This window comes from Vipera ursinii (genome assembly GCF_947247035.1).
Source record: "Vipera ursinii genome assembly, chromosome: 3".
NCBI lineage: Eukaryota > Metazoa > Chordata > Lepidosauria > Squamata > Viperidae > Vipera > Vipera ursinii.
Window position 1 is genome coordinate 134,653,296 of NC_139516.1, and position 25,619 is coordinate 134,678,914.

Sequence of the window (25,619 nt, forward strand, 5' to 3'; positions counted from 1 at the left end):
ACAATTACCTCTCTCTCTCTCTCTCTATGCATACATACTGAACATATAGATATACGTGCACAATTACCTCTCTCTCTCTCTCTCTCTATGCATACATACTGAACATATATACGTGCACAATTACAGCCAAATCAGCACAAGACATTTAGCATACTTGCCCTGTATCTCATACTTTATTCAGACTTTTTTTTGGGGGGGGGATATTTTTCACTTTTGAATGAATTCTTTGAAAAGGGGGTGAGGTGGGGTGAAGGTAGGAAGGATAAAATATTTTCCAATTTTCCAATTCAGCAAAGATAATATCCTTAAATATTAGGTTGTCCCCAGCATTATATTAAAAGCAAACATGGAACACCTTTAGGCACAAAATTCATTATAACTGACAGTATGGAAGGATGCTTGCTGAATAATCATGTCATAGTCAATTTTTGTTTTAAGAGTTAAGGATTGACCCAGGTACTGAGGATTGAGAATATTGGCTAACACAAACTAGAGATTATACTTATTACATTTCTTTTTGTTATTGTTTTTGTTAGTGCAGTTTAAGTCTGTTATTGCCTAGTTTTACAAGGTTCAGTCCTTATAAATTTCAACAGAAATTGAAACAATTATTTTTCTGCACATATTTCATCATCATCGACATTTATTTTAGGACATCTATCAAAGGTTCAGTGTTTCTCTTTAGCCCCATTTTGGCCTTTATTTGCTTTATGTTTTTGTTCACAAATTCCATTAAGGAAGGACATTTCTTTGTGTTGTGCTCCAAGAGGCCATATTGCTGAGCCCAGATAATCACACCACTCATCCTATCACATGTCTTTAGGAAATGCACTATAGCCTGGCACAAAAGCAGACTGAAAAGCATCTGGGTAATCTGCTTTCTCCAGGGCCCTCTGAGTTTTAAACCTGAATACCATGGTAACAATGGTAAGAAGTTTCCTGACAGTTAGAACAATTAATCAGTGGAACAACCTGCCTCCAGAAGTTGTGAATCCTCTAACATTGGAAGTTTTTAAGAAGAGAATGGACAACCATTTGTCTGAAATGGTATAGGATTTCTTGCCTGAGCAGAGGATTGGACTAGAAGATCTCCAAGGTCCCTTCCAACTCTATGATGATGATGATGGTGATGATGATGATGTTGTTTTTGTATGAATCTAGCAATTGCATCTTGAATACACTATTACCTTCAGGGCAGGCAGAACCATTAACTTCATTCAAATTGATTGAAGTTATTTCAAATGAATTGGCTATAGCATGGACCTGACCATACCAACTAGAAGGTCTTAACCAGCCAGGAGAGAAATGGATCAAAAGACAGGTGGATGATTAACAACCCAAAGGAACATTTCCACTTCCTTGGGTATTATAGGATCAAATATTTCCCAGATAAAAGGACAATGCTATGACTTAGCCAACTTGACCAGACCTGCCCAGTCAGAGTATCTCTGAGTAAATCTCAACAATGTTATATATCAGATGCCTAGGATATTTCTAAGAGCAGCCCTGAAGATGTTTTTGTGACATCCCCCCTCATTCTTTTACAGGTAATATGTATTTTATAAGGGGTTGAAGACAAAATAAGAATAGAAAAAAGGATTGTATTTTGATCTGCTGATATTCAATTATACATCTTGACTCCCAGCCAATGAAATGATGCAGACCACAAACACAAAAAGAATTGTCTAGGGCAGAGCTTTTCAACCAGTGGTATGGATACCACCTGTGGTACATTGGCACCTGGCAGGTGTTATGTGACCATCCTAAAAAAGTGGTAGTAGGGGAGGAGAATGAGCTGAACTGGTGGCAGCGCCGCACAAGCTTAAGCGAGAGATGGCTGGAGCTGCAGGGCTGTCAGGGCTCAGTGGAAGCGCCAGGATCAGCGCCAGGCTGCAGCTGGAGCTCGGCATTGATACCGGCACATGTGCTGAGCCCAGAAGCAGCGCCGATCAGCTGGAATGTTGCAGCATCTCCAGGGTCTTGTGATTTACATTCAGATGCTTGGCAACTGATTCATATTTATGACAGTCACAGTTTCCCAGGGTCATGTGAAGTGACCAAAACCACCCAGCTACAACCACCCAGCGGACGGGGGGAATAAAAACCAAGCACCCCCCACCCCCCGCTGCCAATCCTCAACAGAAATGCTCACAACAATGAAAACCTTGGATAGGAGGAAGAGTGCCACCGGGCGGCCAGGCAGGTGTCTTGCTCGGCTGTGGCTTGGGGGGGCACTTTTTCCAGTGCCATTGTAACTTCGAACAGTCACTAAGCAAACTGTTGTAAGTTGAGAACTACCTTTACTTCATCACTTTTTTCCTTTTTTTTTGGTCATCACATTTTTGACACCTTGCTAGGCGACTGGTGGTACTCAGATGCTGCCATATCCTAAAAGTGGTACAATGGGTGAAAAGGTTGAAAAGCCCTGGTCTAGGGAAGAGACAGCTTTCTATACCCAACGTACCCAAGCTATTAACCAAAAAATTACTCCAATAATGGAATTTGAATCAGACTTTTTACATCAAAACTTCTCTTCAAGCAGTTGGCTTGGTCACGTCTTGATTGAACTAGTATAATGTATTTTACATGGGCCTGCCCTTGAAAACCATTTGCAAACTACAGCTGGCCTGGAATAACAGGGTGGAAGTGATGGATGTGTCACAGTATGAGCATGTATTCCTACTGCATCATAAGTTGCACTTCTCCTGTCCTTTGGAATGATATGCTCTTGGAGATCTGGTATTACTTTTGAATTTTTGCAAACTGTTGAAGATCTGGTTGTTTTCCCAAGCTTTAGGGCAATGTGCTGTGTAGCCAGATCATTTTGGGTTTTGGTTCTGTCTTCCAGGCAGCTTTGTTGCTAGATATATATTATTTTCTTCTATATATTTATTAATTTTAATTGTAAGCTACCCAGAGTTACAGTGGAGTTAGGCAGCCTTCAAACTGAATGAATGAACGAACGAATGAACGAACAAACGAATCCAGGTGGGCATTTCAAGAGAATCAAACCACCCTCCGTCCTAGCCCGACTCACTACTTTCTCCACATATGTCTTCTTTCCTTTGCTGACAATCAATTTTTCCTGATTGCCATCTTGTTAAAAACAAATGAAAATATTCCTTTATTTTTTGCAAAGAAATCACCCACTGACATTCACAACGTTTCCAACGGATTCTCTAATGTATCCTAATTGTATTATCACCAAATTGCAGAAAATGTATTAAAACTGGTAAAACTGTACCTTTCATTAAATAAGTCTGTCTCAAGGCTAATAGCTGATTTGATATTTTAAGCAGCAAGTTTGGCTCAAAGCTTATACTTTTGGTCCCCTTAAGGTGCTATAGCATCATTTATCTTCATGTTTTTGCTTCTTTCTTCTAAATCCAAGCATGTCCCAACGTAAATCATTGTTAAGTTCATTGGTCCCAAACAATGAAAAATGACTTAATGAAAAAGGAAGAGATTTATTTAGCCGTCACCACTCAAATTACAACTATTTATTACATTTTCTCCCCACTACCTCTATCAGTGACCATCTATTAGTAGTTTGGTCTTAATGCAAATAAATTGTTTTATTGTGTCCTTTTATTGATATTTGTCATTATTTCTCTGACATTTTAGGATTATGCTAAAACTCATAACATTCCAGCAATTATTTTAATGTAACTTCAAGGATAATTGGATATCAGCAGAATAATAAGGTTAGGTAGGTAATCATATAATCATACTGTATCTGACGTATTGGAGAAGTACTTTATTTTTAAGTAGCTGTTTTCTAAAGGACGCCCTATTCCATATCTGCATTTTTTTTGTGTGGGTATGTGCATCTGAGACCAAAATCTACCCATATACTACTAATTCAGTTGGACTAACTCCCGAAGAAGTAAGAAGATAATTGTAGTTTTAAAAATTAAGAATAAAATCTGAGAAGTTACCGCTTTTTAATAGTTACCACTTTAAAATTGGGGACACCATCAAGATCACTGTCTTTTCCTGTTAACATTTTATTAATATATCATATATATTCATGAGTGTACTATCTTCATATTTTATATAGTCTATGTCTATGAAAGTATGCATGAAATAAATCTTTTTTTAAAGCTGGTATTTTAGTTTACACCATGCTCATTCTGTCCTTCCCATTTTCTGCCTTTTGCATTTCTGAATAATTTCTTTGTGCCTCTAACGCCCCCCCCCAATTGTCATATTGTCTATATTCTCTCTTCCAAATGCATTGTAAGAGTGACAGATGTCTCTCACTCTGTTCCTTGAAAACTGATCAGAATCCTCCTTCATATTCAAACCACTTCTATTTACCATTATCTCTACAAATTATTATGTGTCTGAGTAGAACATATGCATTAGAAGGGTAAAATATACATTATGTTTTTGAGAGTGACATATTTTATTTTTAGTAGCACAAAGAAGCCTATTAAAATCTTGTATCTTGAGAGAAAGCTTATTAACAAGGCAACACTTGTTTTAATCAAGCTGAATGAGTGGAAAGCTGCTTTTTTCACTTCTGCAAGCCAAAATCCTTTGATATAAATCAAGAGAATAATTTTAAATTATACGAGTTGGCAAAACATTGGCCTTTGAAATCAGCAATGAGAATAATTTAAATTCACACAACTAATACTAACTTAAGTAATAATACATCCAGGACTGAAATGCACCTTTCAATATATGTGCAAGCTTATATATATATATACATACACACACACACATACACTCACAACTCACACTCACTGGTGAAAATTAAGGAGTCATACAGCTATAATACTTAATTATCTTATTTGTCTATAAATTTTATTTAATTTGAATTATAATGTACTTTTTTGTAAGAAGTCTGCTAGAATGTGCATTTTAAAAATATATTCACACAATAAAACACTATTAGTATTAATATGGATAATATGCATAACTAATAAACGTACATCAGTCATAGTGAGTATGGGTTTCTTGTACTTAGATGTAGATTAAATCAATAAATTATCACAAATATTTTAAAATGGATTTTAGGTTGCACATTTTTTTGCATCCTTGTCCTTAGTGATGACCAAAAGAGCATCAGTAAAACATGCTGTCACAGTAATATTAAGTATCATTATAATAAACTGTATTTTGAGCACTTTTTAAGAAATAATAAATATCTAAATATATATAGTACAGTCAGAGAAGAATCTAAGGTTTGCATGGAGAAGGTTCAGTTTTGGCATCTGAAAGAACAGATGGAAAAATTTGTAACATGGCTTCCCCATTGACTTTGCTTGTCAGAGGGTTGCAAATTTGATCACATGGCCCTGGGACACTGCAACTGTCATAAATGCATGCCTGTTGCCAACTGTCCTAATTTTACCATGTGATCACGGGGATGCTGCAACAATGAAAAATGCTCATATGTCTCTTTTTATTTATTTTAGTGCCGTTGTAATTTCAAACAGTCACTGAATGGTTGTAAGTTCAGGGCTACCTGTAGCTGGCTCAGCACGTAGAAACTTCGTATCTCCTAACTGATAACTTTCAGCATGAAATCATTTCAGAGTTGCTCACAAACTTATGATGGAGCTGCAATGCCAGCTTTATTAAAAAATACATGATTCAGGAAATGAAAGTCTTGACATGTGAGACTTGTCTAAAGCAAGGGGCTGCAGCACTTCTGGCTTTGCGGACCGGCAGGGGGTGGGGGGGGGGAGAGAGAGAGAGAGAGAGAGAGAGAGAGAGAGAGAGAGAGAGAGAGAGAGAGAGAGAGAGAGAGAGAGAGAGAGAGAGAGAGAGAGAGAGAGAGAGAGGGGGGAGGGAGGGAGGGAGGATGGTCCCACACAAGCAGAAGGGGTGTGTGATCACAGCTCCATTTACGCACAAATGGAGCTCTGAGCATGAGTGCTCACATGCCGCTTATGTGGTCTGGTTCCGAATGGGCTGTAGCTCGATACTGGCACATGGACCCCCAGTCTAAAGGATGTATCTAAACAGAGTAATGAGAACAACTATTGCTAAGTACGGGAGAAACTTTTCTCTAACATTTATATTTTTACTGCCCAGATTTACAGTTTGCCCCATTTTCCAACAGACTTACTTCAACAGATTGTGGCAGAGGCCACCTTTTATGAACATTAACTTTTTTCTTTTTTTTTATTTGCTTCATTATGATTACTAAGAAGCATATGAGCAGCTAAAAACTGTTCTCTATAGAATCCTTTGATGGCATTTCCCCAGCACTCGGAGAAAAAAAAACACCAAATCCTGGGAAATGCTTGTGTTTAAACAGCAAAATGTCTGTATCTTGCTTGGAAAATAATGAAAAGCAAGTTTTAGGAAAGGATGGTTAGCTCATCCATCACTGGTAAGGGTTTTGCAAAATATTAAAAAGACAACGCTGTAGGCAGTAGCAAGAGAAGGGATCGCAGGAATGTCCTGAATTGACTCTATTTTAGATAAAAATAGAAACAATTTATTAGCAATACCCGCTGTACTTGTGTTGAATATGACATTTTTTTCTAAAAGTAAGAGTAGATTAAGAACTGAACCAATTGCCCGAAGAGGTATGGACTTCCTTTTACTGGATATGTTCATGAATATCCACCCATCTGTCAGGGATGCTTTACTTGGAATTCAGATTTTCCACATAACAGGGAGTTAGAGTTAGCAGCCTATGGGTTTTCTTCCAATTCTATGTATTATGAGAAAAAACCAAAACTAAAACCTAAGCATTCTGGAACAAAAGACATGTTTCTTCCTTGGGCCAACAAATATTTATTTAGTACTGTATTATCTGGGCTTATATGCTATTGCCATTCAAGTAGCATCTAAACCCTATCTTGGATGCTACCATGCTTCCTTGTATATTTGCCATTTCTTTCATGTTCTCAAACATGGCCTGTCACAGCTGCTTGGCACTAATAGCTTTTTGAAAACACCCACCTCCTTCTCTTTTAAAAGCAAGGCAAGAGCAATTTTGACATAGACCAAAATCATGCCGGGGAAAGAAGATGCTTTTGTCAGCAGTTCCAGACAAAAATATAATTTTTTTGGTGAACTGTAACAGCGCCTGTTACTCGTCCCAGCTTCTGCCAACCTAGCAGTTCGAAAGGACTTTAAAAAAATGCAAGTAGAAAAATAGGGACCACTATGGTGGGAAGGTAACAGCGTTCCATGCGCCTTTGGCGTCTAGTCATGCCGGCCACATGACCACGGTGACGTCTTCGGACAAGCGCTGGCTCTTCGCCTTTGAAACGGAGATGAGCACCGGCCCCTAGAGTTGGAAACAAGTAGCACACATGTGTGGAGGAACCTTTACCTTTACCTTAACATATAACATAGGACATTTTTGTATACTCAAATAATATTCCTTGAAATATCCAGCCAGATTTACTGGAGAACAGACTTTGTTACCATTGCCGAAACAAACTGCAAGAATTAAATAGTGAACAATCATTGAATAAAAACATAAGATTGGGGACAAGGCATACACATTTTAGACTTTGATCTGTAATCACTGAAGCCTTTCTAAATACACTGAGTATCACAAATTATATTTGCTTGTCATGAAATGCAGCCTTATGTACAGGTAGTCCTTGACATGCAACCATAATTGTCCCCGGAATCTCTGTTGCTAAGTGAGACATATGTAAAGTGAATTTTGCCCCATTTTATGACCTTTTGGGCAATGTCGTTAAGTGAATCACTGCAGTTAGCAACATGTTTGTTAAGTTAATTTGGCTTCCCCATTTACTTTGTTTATCAGAAGGTCATAAATATGAGACAGTTGCCAAACATCTATATTATTTTTTATTCCGATACACACACACACACACACACACACACACACATATATGATGCGGTGGCTCAGTGGGTTAGGACTCTGAGCTTGTCGATCAGAAGGTTGGCAGTTTGGTGGGTCGAATCCCAAGTGCTGCGTAACAGAGTGAGCGCCTGTTACTTGTCCCAGCTTCTGCCAACCTTGCAGTTCGAAAGCACGTAAAAATGCAAGTAGAAAAATAGGGACCACTACGGTGGGAAGATAATAGTGTTCCGTGCACCTTTGGCGTCTAGTCATGCTGGCCACATGACCATGGAGACGTCCTAGGACAAGCGCTGGCTCTTCGGCTTTGAAACAGAGATGAGCACCAGCCCCTAGAGTTGGAAACGACTAGCACGCATGTGCGGGGGAACCTTTACTTTTATAGATAGATAGATAGATAGATAGATAGATAGATAGATAGATAGATAGATAGATAGATAGATATAGATATATTGATGTGTGTGTGTGTGTGTGTGTGTGTGTGTGTGTGTGTGAGAGAGAGAGAGAGAGAGAGAGAGAGAGAGAGAGAGAGATAGCATATATAAATATAAATTTCTTTCAAGAAAACCATTGCTTAGAAGAGCAAATCAGTTCCTTTATAATGTAACTCACATTACTTTTTACCAGGAATAATGCTGGGTAAGGATCATAGAAATTAAAATTGAACATCTGGAAATCAAAAATAGCTCATCCATGTTTTAAAATATGTTTCTCTTGCCTAATTTTACTCAAATGTCAGTCAGGTGACATTATAAAAATTGAACATCTGGAAGTCAGAAAAAGTTCATCAGTGCTTTAAAAGATGTTACTTTTTTTTTACTTAAATGGCAGTCAGGTGACATTATAACTTTACCATCTCAAATTTTCATGGTAACAACATGCAAGCAGAAGAAAACTGGAGGGCAAAGTGTAGCACCAACTGAGACAACTGAAATCCCAGCTATCTTGTGATATGCTTTCTTCAATAATACTTCAAGGGACTACTGAGGAAGTACTCTGATGAACTACTTAATACCAAAGGAGATAGTTTGTCTTAATATTCTTTGAATAGCAGGAGTGGTACATTGGCCTACAGGTGGAGCTCTCACCTCACAATCAGGAGGCTGAGAATTCAATCCTAGGTAGCAGCAGATATTTCTCTTTCTGGGTGCAAAGAGAAAATGTCTGCTGTGAGTTCTGGGTAGGCATCAGGAAGGGCATCTGGGTAGTATCATTTTAACATTATTTTATCTATTATTATGTTCAATCCTCTAGTACCAGAGGGGATTCCGAGGGCTGCTTGTTAAAATACATTAACTAAAGATACTACCATTCACTATGTTTTATTTTATTTTTATTTTAATTCCATTTATATCCCGCCCTTCTCCAAAGACTCAGGGTGGCTTACAAGCTTAGCAGTAGCCTTCATACTATGTATATGCCTGCTTATTAGGGCTTTCACACACTCCCCAAGCGGCATTATTACAAAGTCAGCTTAATTGCCCCCAACAATCTGGGTCCTCATTTTACCTACCTCGGAAGGATGGAAGGCTGAGTCAACCTTGAGCCTGGTGGGACTCGAACCTGCACTAATTGCAGGCAGCTAGTGTTACTTAAGGAGGCATTAGCCCACTGCTCCACCAAGGCTCCATAGCAAATGATAACCACAATCTTATTTGACTTGCTTAAAAATGTCTCTATAATATTGCTGAAATTACATATTAACCTAAATAACTGGAATGTTAAACTCTTAAATTTATAAAGTGGGCCACACAAATTATTATAAGTATGAGAGCAAATTCTAATGAGTAAAACTTACCATTAAATAACTGAAGAAAGAATGGAAAAACTGGAAAATTTTGAAAAGTAAAACTTTATTAGACAGTACATTTCCTGAGTAAAAAAAGAAGTGACTGCAAAATAGTGCACAAATTTTCTGAAAATACATGTTTGGAATATATAAAACAATGCCATGTATGATATACATTATTGGTATGAAAACATTGATTTTTACACTATTAATTTCCTTAAAAGCTAAGATCATTGATCTATAATTATGAATACTATGTAACAAAAGAACAGAAATTATAGTAAAATTTTAAATTCTGAGATATATTCTAGTTCAAGCTTTGTTGTTTTTTCTGTGCATTACTGTAACTTTTCAGAAGATTCTCATTTTCAAGTATGCTGTAGTTGTTTCCAAACTCAATCAATCTGGTGTTAGAGACCAATTTATACTGCACAGAGAAAATATACCAAACCCATTAATAAGTGTTATTAATTTTGATGGGGAAGACATATTTACTAATGTATACAATCTATACCAATGTATATCAAGACATATTTATTAATGCATACCAATGTATACTGTTTGTCCTCTGCAAAGTGTTAGCCTGGTAAATCATGTACTCTCACGATTCTAATTAAAAATCAAGTAACAAAAGTGAGGGAAGACAACTTTGCCATACATTCTTCCAAAAGCAAAGATCTAAAGCCTTTATAAGAATAGCCTAGATAAGATCCCATTAGTCCTTACTCACCCCAAATCCTGCTTTGTTGCCTCATCATGATGGGAGAGGATGGGTTCCTGGGAGGCTGGGAATGCATGCTAACAGCAGGGCTTTTTTATCATAGAACACCCAGAACGGAGTTCCGACATCTTTTTTGGATGGAACTTTGTAGGGTAGGCAAGGCGGGTTGTATGATCTGTGTGAGTTCTGGCACCTTTTTTTTTCTTTTTTACAAAAAAAAAGCACTGGCTAAGAGTAATATAATCCCAGCAGGATTACACGAAGTGTGAATGTGAATTGGCACTCCACATTCTACTACTAAGGAAGAACTGAGGATCTTTTGGATCAGACATGTCAAACACAAGGCCCGGGGGCCAGATCCGGCCCGCGAAGTGGTTTCATGTGACCCACGAAGCCACCCTGGAAACAGTGAGGGAACGGCCCCCACTGCCTTGGTCCTGGCTCAGAGACCCTCCTTCTGCCAGAGACCCTCAGATCTGTCCCACTTCTGCCCAGGCCCCCATAGGCACCCTTGATGTGAATGATGTAGAGTTGGCCATGCCCACCCAGTAGGCCATACACACTCTAGCCATGCCCACCCAGTAGGCCACGCCCACCCAGGCCATACCCACCCGGCCCCCTGAGGGCAACCGCAATGCTGATGCGGCCCTTAATGAAATTGAGTCTGACACCCCTGTTTTGGATTATCAATGGTGTTTGTGATGTGCCTGGATTAAAATCATTTAGTTGTTGATGTTGTTATAAAGGAAAAGGAAATTCAAAGACAAAATTAGAGAAGGAATATGGAATGTATAGGCACCAGCAGATTGATGAATACATATTAAATATGGATTACTACCAGCATTAATTTTTGTAGTAAAGCTCCAGTTATTGTTGCTTTAGGTTTTATGCTAAAACAGTATCTAAAACAGTACTAATTAGAGTCTTAGGCCAATATCCACCACACAAAAGCAGCAATGGATGGTACAAAGCTGGCTTCATTAATAGGAGGAAGTCAGTCACAGAAAGGGACAAGGAAAGAAGGAGGAAAATGTAAATGTAAACAATAATAATAATAATAGTAATAGTAACAACAACAACAACAACAATAATAATAATAATAATAATAATAATAATAATAATAATAATAATAATAAGAAGAAGAAGAAGAAGAAGAAGAAGAAGAAGAAGAAGAAGAAGAAGAAGAAGAAGAAGAAGTAGTAGTTGGAAGGGACCTTGGAGGTCATCTAGTCCAACCCCCTGCTCAGCCAGGAAACCCTATACCATTTCAGACAAATGGCTGGCCAGTCTCTTCTTAAAAACTTCCAGTGTTGGAGCATTCACCCCTTCTGGAGGCAGGTTGTTCCACTGGTTAGTTGTTCTAACTGTCAGGAAGTTTCTCCTTAGTTCTAGGTTGCTTCTCTCCTTGACTAGTTTCCATCTGTTGCTTCTTGTCCTGCTTTCAGGTGCTTTGGAGAATAATTTCTTCATATCTTTGTTTTCATTCGATTTTAGATTCTTGCTCTTAGTAATACTAATCTGAAATAGCAGAATTGAAACCACTGGGAAAAATGCATCTCAAAAAGAAACTAAGCCTCTATTTTATTTTTTTTATTTGGAATTTGTATTGTTTTGAACAGGAAATACAAAATAATTATCCCATTTCCCTTCCTGCAAAAGACTAGTTTTGTTTCTTTTCACATCTAGAAATTTTGAATGAAAACCACAAGGAACACTAATTTTGTTTCAATTGTAGGGAAAAGCAGTTTCCAGTGTAGCCAATGATGAAATGCTATCCCTTTCTACCTTTCTTTCTTTCTTTTCTTTCTTTCTTTTTCTCTCTCTCTTTCCTTTCTTTACTTTTTCTTTTTCTTTCTTTCTCCCTTCCTTCCATCTACCTACCTACCTATCCTTTACCATTTCTTATATATGACTCAAGTCAGTCAACATACATATATACTTTTTCCTCCTCCTATTTTCCTGATAACAACAACTCTGTGAGGTGGGTGAGTGACTGGACCAAGGTTGCCTAGGTGGCTTTCTTGCCTAAGGTGGGACCAGAACTTACAGTCTCCTAGTTTCTATCCTATTGCCTTCACCACTACACCAGACTGACCAAATATGTACAGGATAGGTTGCATAATACACAGATTTTTCTTCTAATACTTCACTGACTCTGCCAAGGCTGCAACCATCTGCCACCAAAAGCCACAATCACACTCTGGCTATGGTTTGTCTGGCTCCAAAGCCAACTTTTGAGCCAGAAATCTGCTGGCTCACTGGTAATGTTAAACTTGAAACTAGTCCAGGTCTTGATGGGGTATGAGTGACAATAAGTATGTTTCTAACTATTGTGAGAATGTTTGGAACTAGTTTCTTCAAACATTTATTTCCTTTTTCTTGTAACTACTGCACTTTAACTTTTCTCTTTTTTCTTAATATTGTTTCCTATATTCTTATGCTTGTCTTTTTTTTAAAAAAAAATAAATTCTAACAAGATATGATAAAAAGGACTAGTTCAGGCCCAATATTATTAAATCATTATTGTGTTTAATGTTGTGCCATCATTAAAAAGGCACAAGAAAGAATGTTCTCCCTGGGTAAACTCGGAAAGTTTAGACTGCCCCAGGAGCTGTTGCCACAGATCTACAGAGGAATTACTGAGTCTGTCATTTCTACTTCTATAACCATCTGGTTTGGTACAGCAACCAAACAGGACAGGTACAGCTATTTAGGGCTACAGGAAAACAAACAAACAAACAACTGCAACCAGCACCTCTTCCATAAAGGAACTGTATATTGCGTGGATGGCTGAGAAAATATCTACATCCTGGGCATAAACGGTTTCAACTCTTCCCCTTGGGATGCCGTTACAGGGCATTGCATGCCAAAAAAAAACAAAAACAAAACAAAACCCTAGAGTGTTTTTTTTCCTTTGTGGTGAACACCTAATTCCTACAGTACTGTCTTACGTATGTCTAAATATATTTATCCATGTGGTATGGCTATATTATTATTATCCTTCTCGTCTTATCTACTACTTCCTCTTATTGATATCATTATTCTGTTGTTTTGCATATACACCAAGAGCTTTTGCATCGGAGGCAGAGCTTTTGCACCGGAGACAAAATCCTTGCATATCTGATCACACTTGGCCAAATAAAGTATACTCTACTCCAGAGGTCCCCAATCTTTTGGGCACCATGGACCGGTTCCATGGAGAGAGGTTTTTCCGTGGACTGGAGGGTGCATGGTTTTGTGTGCTGCCTGCATCCCTTAGATGGGGCTTTGCTTGTGCCGACTGGTTGCTGGCATGACGCAGCCCAGTATCAATCCACTGTCCGTGGGTTGGGGATCCCTGCTCTACTCTATTAATATTAAATAGTTCAAGACTACCCTACAGGTGATGAATAATAACAATATTCTGTCCTTTTTGGTCACTTTAGTACAATATGGGGTCAATTATTTCAAAATTTCAGTTTGATTAGATAATTTTGCTTCTAGTTCTGAATGGGAAATATTTACACAGTGTATGTTGGAGTTCTTATTCGTTCCTAGCCACACATTTTGTTTTTAGAAGTCACCTCAAGTTATAGCTAATTTAACAAGATGTCAAAGGCACCTCAGTGGGAGATTTTTCTGTTTCATCAGAAAAATAATAAAAATGTACATGCTGTGGCTAAACTAGAAGCCAATTATGGAGGAGGAAGAGGAGAAGGATTTGCCATAAAATAAACTGAAATAGACTAAACTTTCAGAAATTACCCCAGACTATTTTAAAGGTATTCTTTTTCCTTTGTGCTGTGGAAAAATGACAACAGCCACAAAAATCTGAAGCGTAACAGTGTGGTTCTTATTTTCTGTCATAAGCATAAAATGTTCAGACATTTCTTTTGGCTAATGGACATCTGTGATTTATGTCAGCCAAGCTGAGAAAGGAAAAGACATCTGTTTAACTGAGCAATTTTCTCTCTCCAAATGATCAGCTGTAAAGATGTGGTTTTGTTTTTATATCTTGCCTTTGATATTTTGCAAACTGTTACTTCAACGAATTCCTTTATTTTCTCCCCATCAGTAGCATTTGACTTTAGAATAGTCACTAACCATACCTTCCTCTTTTGAATCTGAATAAATATGTATTATTTGCTACAGTGTATCATGACTTTATCCTGTAAGGCATTTCTCTGCATGCCAGTTTTTCGTTGTATTTCTGGGATTTATGTCCTACTTTCCAAGAGTTCAGGACAGATTTCATGAGGATCTCCCTTCAGTCATATAGATCTTCCTTTTATAAGATATTGGTTGGTGTCATGAAGTATCATGCAGAAACCAATTTGTAAATGTTATGATTCATAAATGCCCCTTAACAGCAAAGATGTATTTGTACAGAATATTACTCTCATATACTTAAGTTAAATATAGATCAATTTGATTGCTGTAAAAATTCTATTGATTGTTCAAAAAGACACATAACTATATGTATGTGTAATATTAGTATATTATGTATAAGAATAATGTGTGTATTCCAATACATATGCATACATGTATGCATGCATGTATTCTCTTGGTGCTTATTAGGCATTATTCATATCATAGACCATAATTTATAAATGATATAGTCTATTCTAGCTATAAAATTATATTTTCTTCCATTGGCAGAGATGATGATGATGATGATGATGATATTATTATTATTATTATTATTATTATTATTATTATTATTATTATTATTATGTTATTATTATATTATTATATTATTATATTATTATTATTATTATTATTATTATTATTATTATTATTATTATTATTATTATTATTATTATTATTATTTGCACAGTCAGCCAGATGTTCAGACTGGATTTGGCATTTTTGTCTTACCAAGGACCTGGGATAGGCAGATATGGATGTTAGATGGTATTACAGATATCGTTGCAGGATGGAAGCAGTTCCTAGTAAGGCCGCCTTTTGCAATTGACTAATGGAGAATTTGTCAATGCTAATGGTGTTCAAGTGGTGCTTCAGTTGTTTTGGGATTGCACCCAAGGCGCCTATTACTATTCATACTACCCTTGCTTGCCTTTGCCACAGTCTTTCTATTTCTATTTGTACGTCTTTGTATTTTGTTATCTTCTCCAGTTCTTTCTTGTCTATTCTGATGTCTCCAGGCACTGCCACGTCCACTATCCAGACTTCTTGTTTTTCTTATCGACAATTGTTAAGTCCAGGGTGTTATGTTGCAGGTGCTTGTCTGTTTGAATTCTGAAGTCCCAGAGCAGTTTAACTTTATCATTTTCTATGACTTTCTCTATTTTATGATCCCACCAGTTCTTGCTTACAGGCAAATTACCGTATATTTCTTGCACATCTTCCAATGCACCATTGTTGCTACTTTGTCATGCCGCTGCTTGTAGTCAGTCTGTGCGATCTTGCAACAGCTTAACAGGTGGTCCACTGTTTCTTCAGCTTCTTTGCATAGGCAGCACTTACTGTCTGTTGCTGTCTTCTCAATTTTGACTTTGTATGCATTTGTCTTTAAAGCTTGGTCTTGTGCAGCCAGAATTAGTCCCTCGGTCTCTTTCTTATTATTATTATCTAGTAAAGCTTGTAAACCTCTAGAATATCTAACTTCAAAAACAAAATAAAGCCATGAGACTGAAAACTATGAATTGAGGTCTGACTGATATATTAAAATAGCCCATATCACCTAAGAAATAATTTCAGTATTTTTCTTCCTACATTCAAGTAAACTTCCCTGGGGCCCTATTAAAGCAAATGGCTGGCTTGATTCTATTTAGAAGGATGATCTGTATGATTTGGGCACTTCTAAATTCCTTAATGAATGGGAAAGGGAGAAAAAAGAGCTCAGAGAAGAGGTTTTTTTCCTCCCAACTTTCTCTCTCTGCATTCTTAAGGTTCTATCAACTGCTTACATCACCTGGGACACAAGACTTCTTTGATTGTAAAACAAAGAATTTAGTTGTCATGCAAATGACAGGTCAGTCTACATTCTCCTGGGGCAGTTAGTAAGTGTAAGAAGCTCATTGATCACACCCACCAAAAGTACATAACTGTCGAAGCTATGCACAAGTTAGTAGCAACACTGAATAGCTGCTTCAAAGAGAAATTACTTGAAGTGTTGAACTGAAAATTGGATAAGTGCTCTTCCTGTATAGGCAGATACTGTAAGAGATTTTGGCCTTACTGATTTGCATTTAACATCTCAACAAATCTTCAATAAAATTTCCGTGAAACATGGTGTTCACCCCATTGCTTTCAATGCAACCTATTTCCACCAGCAAAACATACGTATAAGAAGTTGGAAATATGGCTCAGAAGTTATTATAACCTTCATTATTCAAGGAGGAGGAGGAGCTGGTGGCAACTATGATGGGGAGGAGGTGATTTGCACAAAACCATTATGTGTGACAATTATGCCCATTTCCTGGACTGGGAAGCCCTGATCAGGGTCAGTCATGCCTTCATCACTTTCTATCTGGTTTACAAGAAAATAATAATAATAAAACCCCTCAAATACACTGATATTTTATGAGCGTGAATTCTTATTGAAAAGATTCTTCTCATTTATATTTTTAGTGTGTGCATGAAGATTATTTTACAGGTTAATATAAGCTAAGTGTCAACGCTGCTAACATCGGATGTTTTTGCACTGAGAACAGATAGAAACGTAGCCATTTTTTCCCTTTCACTTTTAGAGTCAGATGATGCTGGGAGGGGGGATGTGAGGGGAATTCAGTTTATGGTTTCGTTTATGTAAGTGTCGATATTATGCTACTCGAATAAAAATCCTTTAAAGTAAATAATGCCTCGAAGTTCTTTTGAAGAGTTTCATCTGTTGGAACCATGACACTTAATCAAGGTTGTACTAGCATTAAATATGCAATTTGAAGGTATGTGCTGGTCCCATGAGAGGCATTAGTCATACAACTTCATAATTTGCAATGACATATTGAAAAGATGCCAGCTTTTCTTTACTGTTTTCTTCTTTTCGTCTGAGGATCTTTTGATATCTTTTTATCTTTTGCAAGTCATCTAGGTTTTAATATAACTCAGCCTAGTGTCAACTCACACCCATATGTAATAAAAGCCATATCTTCCAAATTACTTTCAAATTAGTGTAAAACTTAAGTCTCTTGTGATGAAGAATTTTACACTGCAATTGAATGAGACATTTAAAATCTCTCCTTTAACTGTTGACATTTTCACTCATTATTGTGGCAACTGAAATTGTTTTTGATTCAATATTGAACAGGATAAGAGGATAAGTAGTCATATAGGGAGCCAAAAGTGGTAAAACAGGTTTTTGTTTCTATCAGTAGTTATAAACAGTGTACCTCAAATAAAACAGATCAATATCATACAGCAAAAGGTTAAACACAGTGCAAAAGGGTGTTGTTAGGGTCTTATTGTGATCCAAACCTTGAGATGGACACTGCATAAACTTATATTTCTAGCATTGCCTGCTATTAATGCATATTTTAGTCCACAACTACAACTATATATTTATTAATGCACTTGAGGATCTATGTATATATTATTTTTAAAGCTTACCTTTTGATTCTTCTTCAGATCTTTTATTAAAGGAATTTACTTTGAAAATCTGGTGTTTCACATACTATGTAGAAACAAACCTTAATGTTGTTTTGTTTTGTTTTATGTTATATATTTTGTATGGTCACTCGTCTCACCATGTGGCTCTGGCCAGCAAACAAAATTTTAAAAGTGAAAACACGGCCCTGTTTGCAGCACAGGTGTGCTCGTGGCCCCGTTTGTGGCACATGTGTGTGGCTCCTTTCGCACGTGTGCATGCATGCACACATACAGGTGCCTGCTCCTCCCTTTCCTTCTGGACCACCAACCAAGAAAGGTTGGGAAACCCTGGTTTAGAGAGTGCTGTAAAGCATTATGAAGCAGTATATAAGTCTAAGTCCTATTTCTATTGCTAAGTGGACAGCGATATTTACATCTGAAAAATCAGGACACTAAGAACTAATTTTTAAAAAAAGGTTTTGGTTTTTTTTTAAAAAATATATAGATCTGGCAAAGGAAGAATTATGGTGTTTTTATTTGACTGTTACAGATTGCATGATACACTTATTCTACCAATATATACATAATATACACCTTTACAGTCCACATTTTTGAGAAGATTTTTTCCCCAATATGCTTCTCTTTTTATAAAGTAAACAAGAAAAAAAAGTATGCTTGATGGTTTCTCAACTTTTTGTTTCCTCTTCTTTATGTCTAGATTATTTTTAAACTCTCAGTAATAAAGCAATCAAAATATCACAAACATAACTATCAGATATTATGAGAAAAGTTCATTAGCTAACACAGTAATGGATTTTTCTTATGCTAGACATTACTGTGGTACTTTGTTTTATTATTCTATCCAGGCAGCAAATAGTTTAATTTTAACACAATGTATTTTGTCAATGCTTGAGGGAATTCTGTGAGTTATACACTATCAATATCTGTCACAGGGTCTCAGCTTAATATCTAGCAATATCCATTTAATCATTCATGCAGGAGAAAAAGTATATCTTGCTTGCTTTTATATATTAAAGTAGTTTATTTCTATTTTAAATTTCTATTTCACATTCTTGGCAGGTACTAAAACATTTTCCCTAACTAGCTACACTAGCTTGCTACGTGTAATTTTGGAAATTAAAATTCTGCAGGACTATCTGGCTGGCTAGCTCTTTTTCTTCCCTTGGGAACACATTCACTACAGTCAAATTACAAATCACTAGATAATTTGTCATGTTTTCAGATCAGTGCCTTTTAGAGGATTTGGGACTAAAGAATGGGTCTGCTGGTTTACTCTTCAGCCTTATTTCACATTCTTTCTGTCAAATGTTGACATGCAGTGTCACTGTTTATTTTCTCTTTCTCTCTTTAGCATTCATTAAACTAGAAAGACTAGTTCTATTTGCTTATGCCAATTTCCACAATCCTTTATCTGGGTACAAAAATCCTTTCTTAAATTGATTTTTTTTTTGCATGTAAAAAGGAACACTATCTATTTTTCACTGTATCCAATGGAACTTAAATGGGCTTTATGGCAGCTGCTGCTATATCATGCATTTATCACTTCTTAAAAGAATAGAATAATTTTCATGCTCAAAGGTCTATCCCATTAATTTCTGGAATCTAGCAGAAGATGTTTGCCTTGCATGTTTAGAATGTAATTTATTATTCACTAATAATTTTGCTTTTTTTATTGTCATTAACTCTTTTCCAACTGTAAACTGCTCCAAGTCATTGGCAGGTGTACAATTGTAGAAACTAATCAAGTGTTTGATCAGTCAATCAATCAATCAAGCAAGCAAGCAAGCAAGCAAGCAAACAAACAAACAAATTTCAATTCTTCATAGGCTGAGGCAAGAGTTTAAAAAAATATTTCCTGCTTTATTTTTTAAATACCTCAAGACAGCAAACATATCTAATACTGCTTATTCCACAACAACAACCCTACGAGCTGAGAAAAAGTGACTTGCCCAAAGTCATCCAGCCAGTTTTATGCCTAAGGCAAGACTACAACTCACTGATTTCTGATTTCTCAAGAATGATCTCTGAGCTTGTTTTTTTTAAATTTAAAAAGTGAAATGCATTCATTAATGCTCAATGATGGATATTATGCTTCTGTGATCCATGAGACCAATCCGTGAAGAAAGGATATTCAAAAGCTAAACTGCTGCTAAATGTATTTTAAAAACCACTAAGATTTTGACAACAGACAAGGCCAAGCCAATGTACTGTAAGCTTGGAAGCGAAAACTGGCCAGTTGAACTGAATTTGCTAATAAAAGTAGAAACTACTATTTCCAAAAGAATATGAAAAAAATCTGGAAAAGATAATCCTCTTTTAAAATGTTTATTTTAGTTAACAATCTTAAAGTATTTATAGTCTGAATAGAGTTTTGAAATGGCAAATTTCAGATTACCTACCGCAGAAAATTTCTGATGCTAAAAAAGAAAAAAAAATTAACCTATGTAAACAAGACAGCCACTCTGTGTCAGAGAGGAACATTGAACATGTCTCTTCACTGTGCAGCAGTCAGACATGATTCTTTTCTACATATATCTTAGCTTTTCTAATAGGCATTAATATTTGATTAATCTTAGGGCTGATGAAAGGGACAAGGCAACTGAAAGAACATGGGACAAATGGGGGATAATGTGATCTTTGTTTTGCAATTTGTCTGACTGAATAGCAATTTCTCTTCCTCTTTCAGCACATTTCCAGTATACAACCAATCCTATTTACTTAATAGGAAAGAAAAGTACTGGAAAGTAAGCATATAGTCAATATTATTATATTTTATTAATACCCAGGACGTCTTCGGCTCTTTAGACTCATGTAACTGAATTTGAAGCCAGTGTCTTGTAGCTCTCCTTATGATATAAAATATGTTTGTGTGTGTGTGTGTGTTGGGGGGGGGGGAGAGACTGCAATTTACGTCCAGCAATGAGATATGAACAAGTTACATCTGCAGGAATTTGGGATGATTACAAGCAAGTAGCAACAGGAGTATATTTACAGTTTTATGTCAGACTCTGTCATGCCAAACTGTGGCGTGGAAGGTGTTTTGTGCTGAACAAAGCAGAAGTACTTATTAGTGTTCTGTTTCAGCAATGACTAATGCCCAGAAGAAGTACAAATCACAACACCTATCCTAAGGCAACAAATCAATCAGACGTCTTCAGCAAAATCACAGTTAAAGAGGGCTTTTCTTATAATAGCACTATCAATGACTGTACACTATCACCACCATCTCTAAGTAGGAGTGTTGTCTCTTTATTTTACAGGGGTGAAATGGCAGTGCCTGAAATAACCATCACATCACTTTGGCCAATATGGAATAAGTTGTCACTGTTTAAAAGGGTTGGCTTATACAACAATACACTTCCAAACATCAATTTTAAAAGAAATATTTAATTACTGAATGAGGGAAGGGAAGTGATGCAAACTAACAATCTGTCTTTAAAAACATTTTGGAATACCTTGTGGAGGGGAGGTCTAGAATTGAAAAGAAATGGAAATTTGTGTAATCTAACTGAAGGAGAATCAAGTGAGAATAGGTTAAGTGAAAATGGGATGAGAAATGGAGGCAATAAATATTTAAGAGCTGCTATCAGTTACTTGGGCTCTGGAGTCACATATTACAAAGGAAGAGAACTGAAATGTAGGCGTATTGGTTGCTATAAATCTACGTTCTAATTCACAAATAGCATTTTCTTATACAACCTCATAACATTTCTACTGAAGGGAGTTAGGTTTCTTTTCAAAAATGGTTAAAAATCATTTACTAAAATTTATTCTGAGCCTGTAAATTCCAAGAGCAGTACTGACTCAAACTGTCCTTGGGACCAATGTTTCACCCATCTTTTTGTCCTTCCTGTCTATTCACCATTTATTTATTGTTTACAATTTATTTCCTGTATTACAGTGAGGAAGACAGACAAACCACTCTGGAACTAATAGCCTTTGATAGTACTTTTTTTTTCTCTCAGAGGCCCCAAACCATGTTTCAAATTATATATCATGGTAACTGCAAAATGGCTAAAGGTCTTAAGCAAATAATTCCCTTTTTGAAGCATAGCTTGCTCTGTTGTAAACAGAGCTTCTAATTGCTGCAGCAAAGTTCTAAACAATAATACATGGGTATAGAGAAATAAAGTTCACATTTTTAAAAAAATAATGTCTTGCAATTTAATATCATATTCTACCTCTATCTACCATAGTCTACCTGCAGCAAGAGTGTCTATTTCAGTCATATAACACACAGCCTACCTGATCAATTCCATGGCTCTGCATCCTTCTACCTGCTCATTCAGGTTTCTGGGAATTAGCTCCTCCAAAATGAGAGCTGTGTCTCTGGAGAGAGGGAGGTGCCTCTCCCTATTGCTAAACTTTCAAATAAATTGTTTCACAGGATTGACTAATCTTAAATATCCATATTGTCTAATCTAATGTTCCAGTGCTTCTATTAAAACACAGAGTTTATAATTTCTATGCAGGGAAAAATCTGGTTGTATAATATTGGCTATATTCTCTATACATGTACAGTTACTCAGCTGTTTCTTTCAGGCTGGGTTTTAGAATACAATGACTTTATACATTTTAGATTAATTTCAGTCATTAACTATAGTGGTAGATCCTTACATTCTGTAAGTTTGGTTAGTGGTACCTCATGTCAATGGTTGCTGTTATATACTGGATTCGATGCTTGATTGACGAGACAAGGCGAGTGAGTTCAGCAAGAATCATTCTTTATTTGTTACAGGAACTGCACTGAGAAATAGGGCTGCGAATGCAGCAATTTATACCCTGGCCTCTAGGTGATGGCCAATAGGTTTAAAGCAACCTACTGCTGCCCAGGAAGCAGCCAATGGCAGCGATGGAGATGGGTTGTCTGAGAAGCTGGGAGCCGTTAGCCAGCTTCCCTGCTTAAGCAACCTTCCAGCAATTAACCCCACGTGATATTCTTAAGTAAGACAAGGCCCAATACATTACACCCCTCCCCCTAGAATGTACACATATCATAACAACAAAGGAATGATTACAGCAATTACAAGTTTTACAGAGATACAGAAGTAGTATGCAAATGTACACATTTTTCCGTACTTGCTAATACAGAGGCTCTCCTGGCTAGCAGCAATTCAATGACATATACAACATTATAGCTCAGTTATTTTGGAACAAAATCTTGTAAATACACAGGTTTGTGAACCCTCGTGGAATGCCTGAGAGAGCCAGGCACTCTCTGGTCTCCCAGCTTGCCCACCGGGCTGGGTAGACCAGGGTCCATAAGTTCAAGTGGGTCTGGCTGACTCAGAATTCTCTGGCTGGCCATTCCCAGTCAGCCCACCCCAGAGTCTAATCCTTCCGCAGAGTTAGCACAGCGGCTGTAGTGTTCTGGTTGACTATCTCCGTCAGGGGCCACATGTTGCACTCCTGGGCTTTGTCCCCCTATGACCACCTCCCCGTTGCTCTGACTACTTTGGACCTCAGAGCATATGGACTGATTGGCCTGGCTGCTGGTTTGAGATCAGTGGATGGGACCTGGAACGAAGTCCTCGCTTTGTGGCCGTTGTGGAAAACGCTTTCTAAGTTGATCGGTATGGCAATGAACGACTTGCCCACCCATGCCCATAGTTCCAGGCCCACACCCCATTGCCCACTTGCAAACCCCTCGGGGCTCTTGGGCGAGAGGCCTCTGCTGCCACCCAGTCTGGGTGCAACCTGTCCAGTTTCGTGATTAGTCGCCTCCCCCAGCGCAGCTCTGCTGGGCTTTTCCCCGTTGCCATGCACGGTGTGGAATGTTGGCAGAGCAAAAAGTTGGCCAGTCTGTGGTGCCAGTCCACAGTCACTATGCACTTCAGTGATTCTTTCGTGGTGTGCACCGTTCGTTCGGTGTGCCCGTTACTAGTTCGGTGAAATGGAGCCGATGTCGCATGCCTAATGAGGTTTGCCCTCAGGAAAGCCTGAAATTCTGCCGCAGTGAATTGCGCCCCATTATCAGACACTACGACGTCCGGTAGCCCGTGCATTGCAAATAGTTTCCTAAGCACCTGGATGGTCCTAGCAGTAGTCATATTTGCGATTGGTATAACTTCCAGCCATTTAGAGTGGCTGTCGACCACTATAAGAAAGAGCTGTCTCTGAAAGGACCCAGCGAAGTCTATATGAATCCTCAACCAGGGTGTGTGTGTCTCCTCCCACCTATGGACAGGAGCGTGCAGCATTTCAGGCCTAGACTGCTGACACGTGTAACACCCGTGTACTTGAGCTTCAATGGCTTTATCTAATCCTGGCCACCATAAATAGCTTCGTGCCAAAGCTTTCATGCGAACAATACCCGGATGACCTTTATGAAGCGATTGCAATACCCTGTCCCTTAATGAGGTGGGAACAATGACCCTGTTCCCCCATAGAATACAACCCTTATGAGCTGAGAACTCATGTCTCCTTATGAAGTAGAACTCAGGGCCCAGGCTTTTTTCTAGCCACCCCGTGTGGACCCAAGATAGCACTCTGTTTAGAGTTTTGTCTGCCGCCGTTTCTGTGGCTATGTCCCCCACATGGAGGGGAAACTCTGGCAAGTCCTGAATGGACAAAATGTGGGCCACTGGGTTCTGGCTCGATTTCAGGCAGTGGAAGCCTGCTCAGGCCATCTGCATGGCCCAAATCCTTGCCGGGTTTGTGAGTTAGCTTAAAACTGTAAGCCGATAAAAAAATGGACCATCTTAACATTCTAGGGGATAAGATGTGGGGTGTCTGTCTGTAGTGAATAACCTGAATAGCGGTTTATGGTCTGTGAAGACCGTGAAGTCCCTGCCGTATAAGTAGTCATGGAATTTTTTTTTATTCTAGCTACTATGGCCAATGCCTCATTATCAATTTGGGTGTAATTACGAACAGAGGAGGTCAGTGTCTTGGAATAAAAAGCAATCGGAACTTGAGTCCCATCGCTCTCCAAGTTACTTAGGACAGCCCCCACCCCATATGGGGACGCGTCATACACAAGGCATACCGGCATCGATTCCTTAAAGTGAGTGATCGTAAAACTGACAGACAGTAGAGCCTTCAATTCCTGAAAGCTTCTTTCATGAACACTAGTCCACTTCCATGCAGTATTTTTGTCCAAGAGCCAGTGTTAACAGCTCTGCCACTGCAGCCTTGTTAGGAAGGAACGCATGCTAAAAATTTAGGAGGCCTAGGAATGCCTGAAGTTCTCCCTTCGTTTTGGGGCTGGGTGCCATCTGAATGGCTTTTACTATTGACTCAGCAGGGTGGATGCTGTTGGCATCAATACGGAAACCCAAGAACTCAGTTGAAGGGACTCCAATACTACACTTATTCTTCTTAAGCTTAAGGCCTGCTTCGTGCAGCCTTTGGAGGACAGCTCTAAGCCTCCTTCCCAGCCCCTCAGTGGACTCACTGGCGATGAGCATGTCATCAAAATAGGGGCAAACCCCCGGAATACCCTTGAGCGTTCGCTCCATAATGCCTTGAAACATGCCAAGGGCTACACTGACCCCAAATTGCAGGCATTTTACTTTAAATGCCCCCCTGTGGGTTACAATTGTCTGTGCTGCGGCTGTGGCCTCGCCAACAGGAAGCTGTTGGTAGGCCTGAGCCAAGTCTAATTTTGCAAAAATTGTACCACCTTGCAAGGATGCCAGGATGTGGCTTACTAGTGGTACCGGGTACACATGCTGTTTGAGTGCACGATTAATTGTGCATTTGTAATTGGCACTCCCCATTGGCTTTTAGTGGCATGACGATTGGGGTCTCCC

At 38.2% G+C, this 25,619-nt stretch overlaps 1 protein-coding gene across 1 annotated transcript in view; it reads right to left on the reverse strand.

Annotated features, from left to right (window-relative positions):
• The window catches only part of CDH10 (cadherin 10), a gene marked incomplete at its 5' end in the record, with an annotated part of 98,588 nt that overhangs the window by 46,404 nt on the left and 26,565 nt on the right, over positions 1-25,619 (reverse strand). The window lies entirely within an intron of this gene.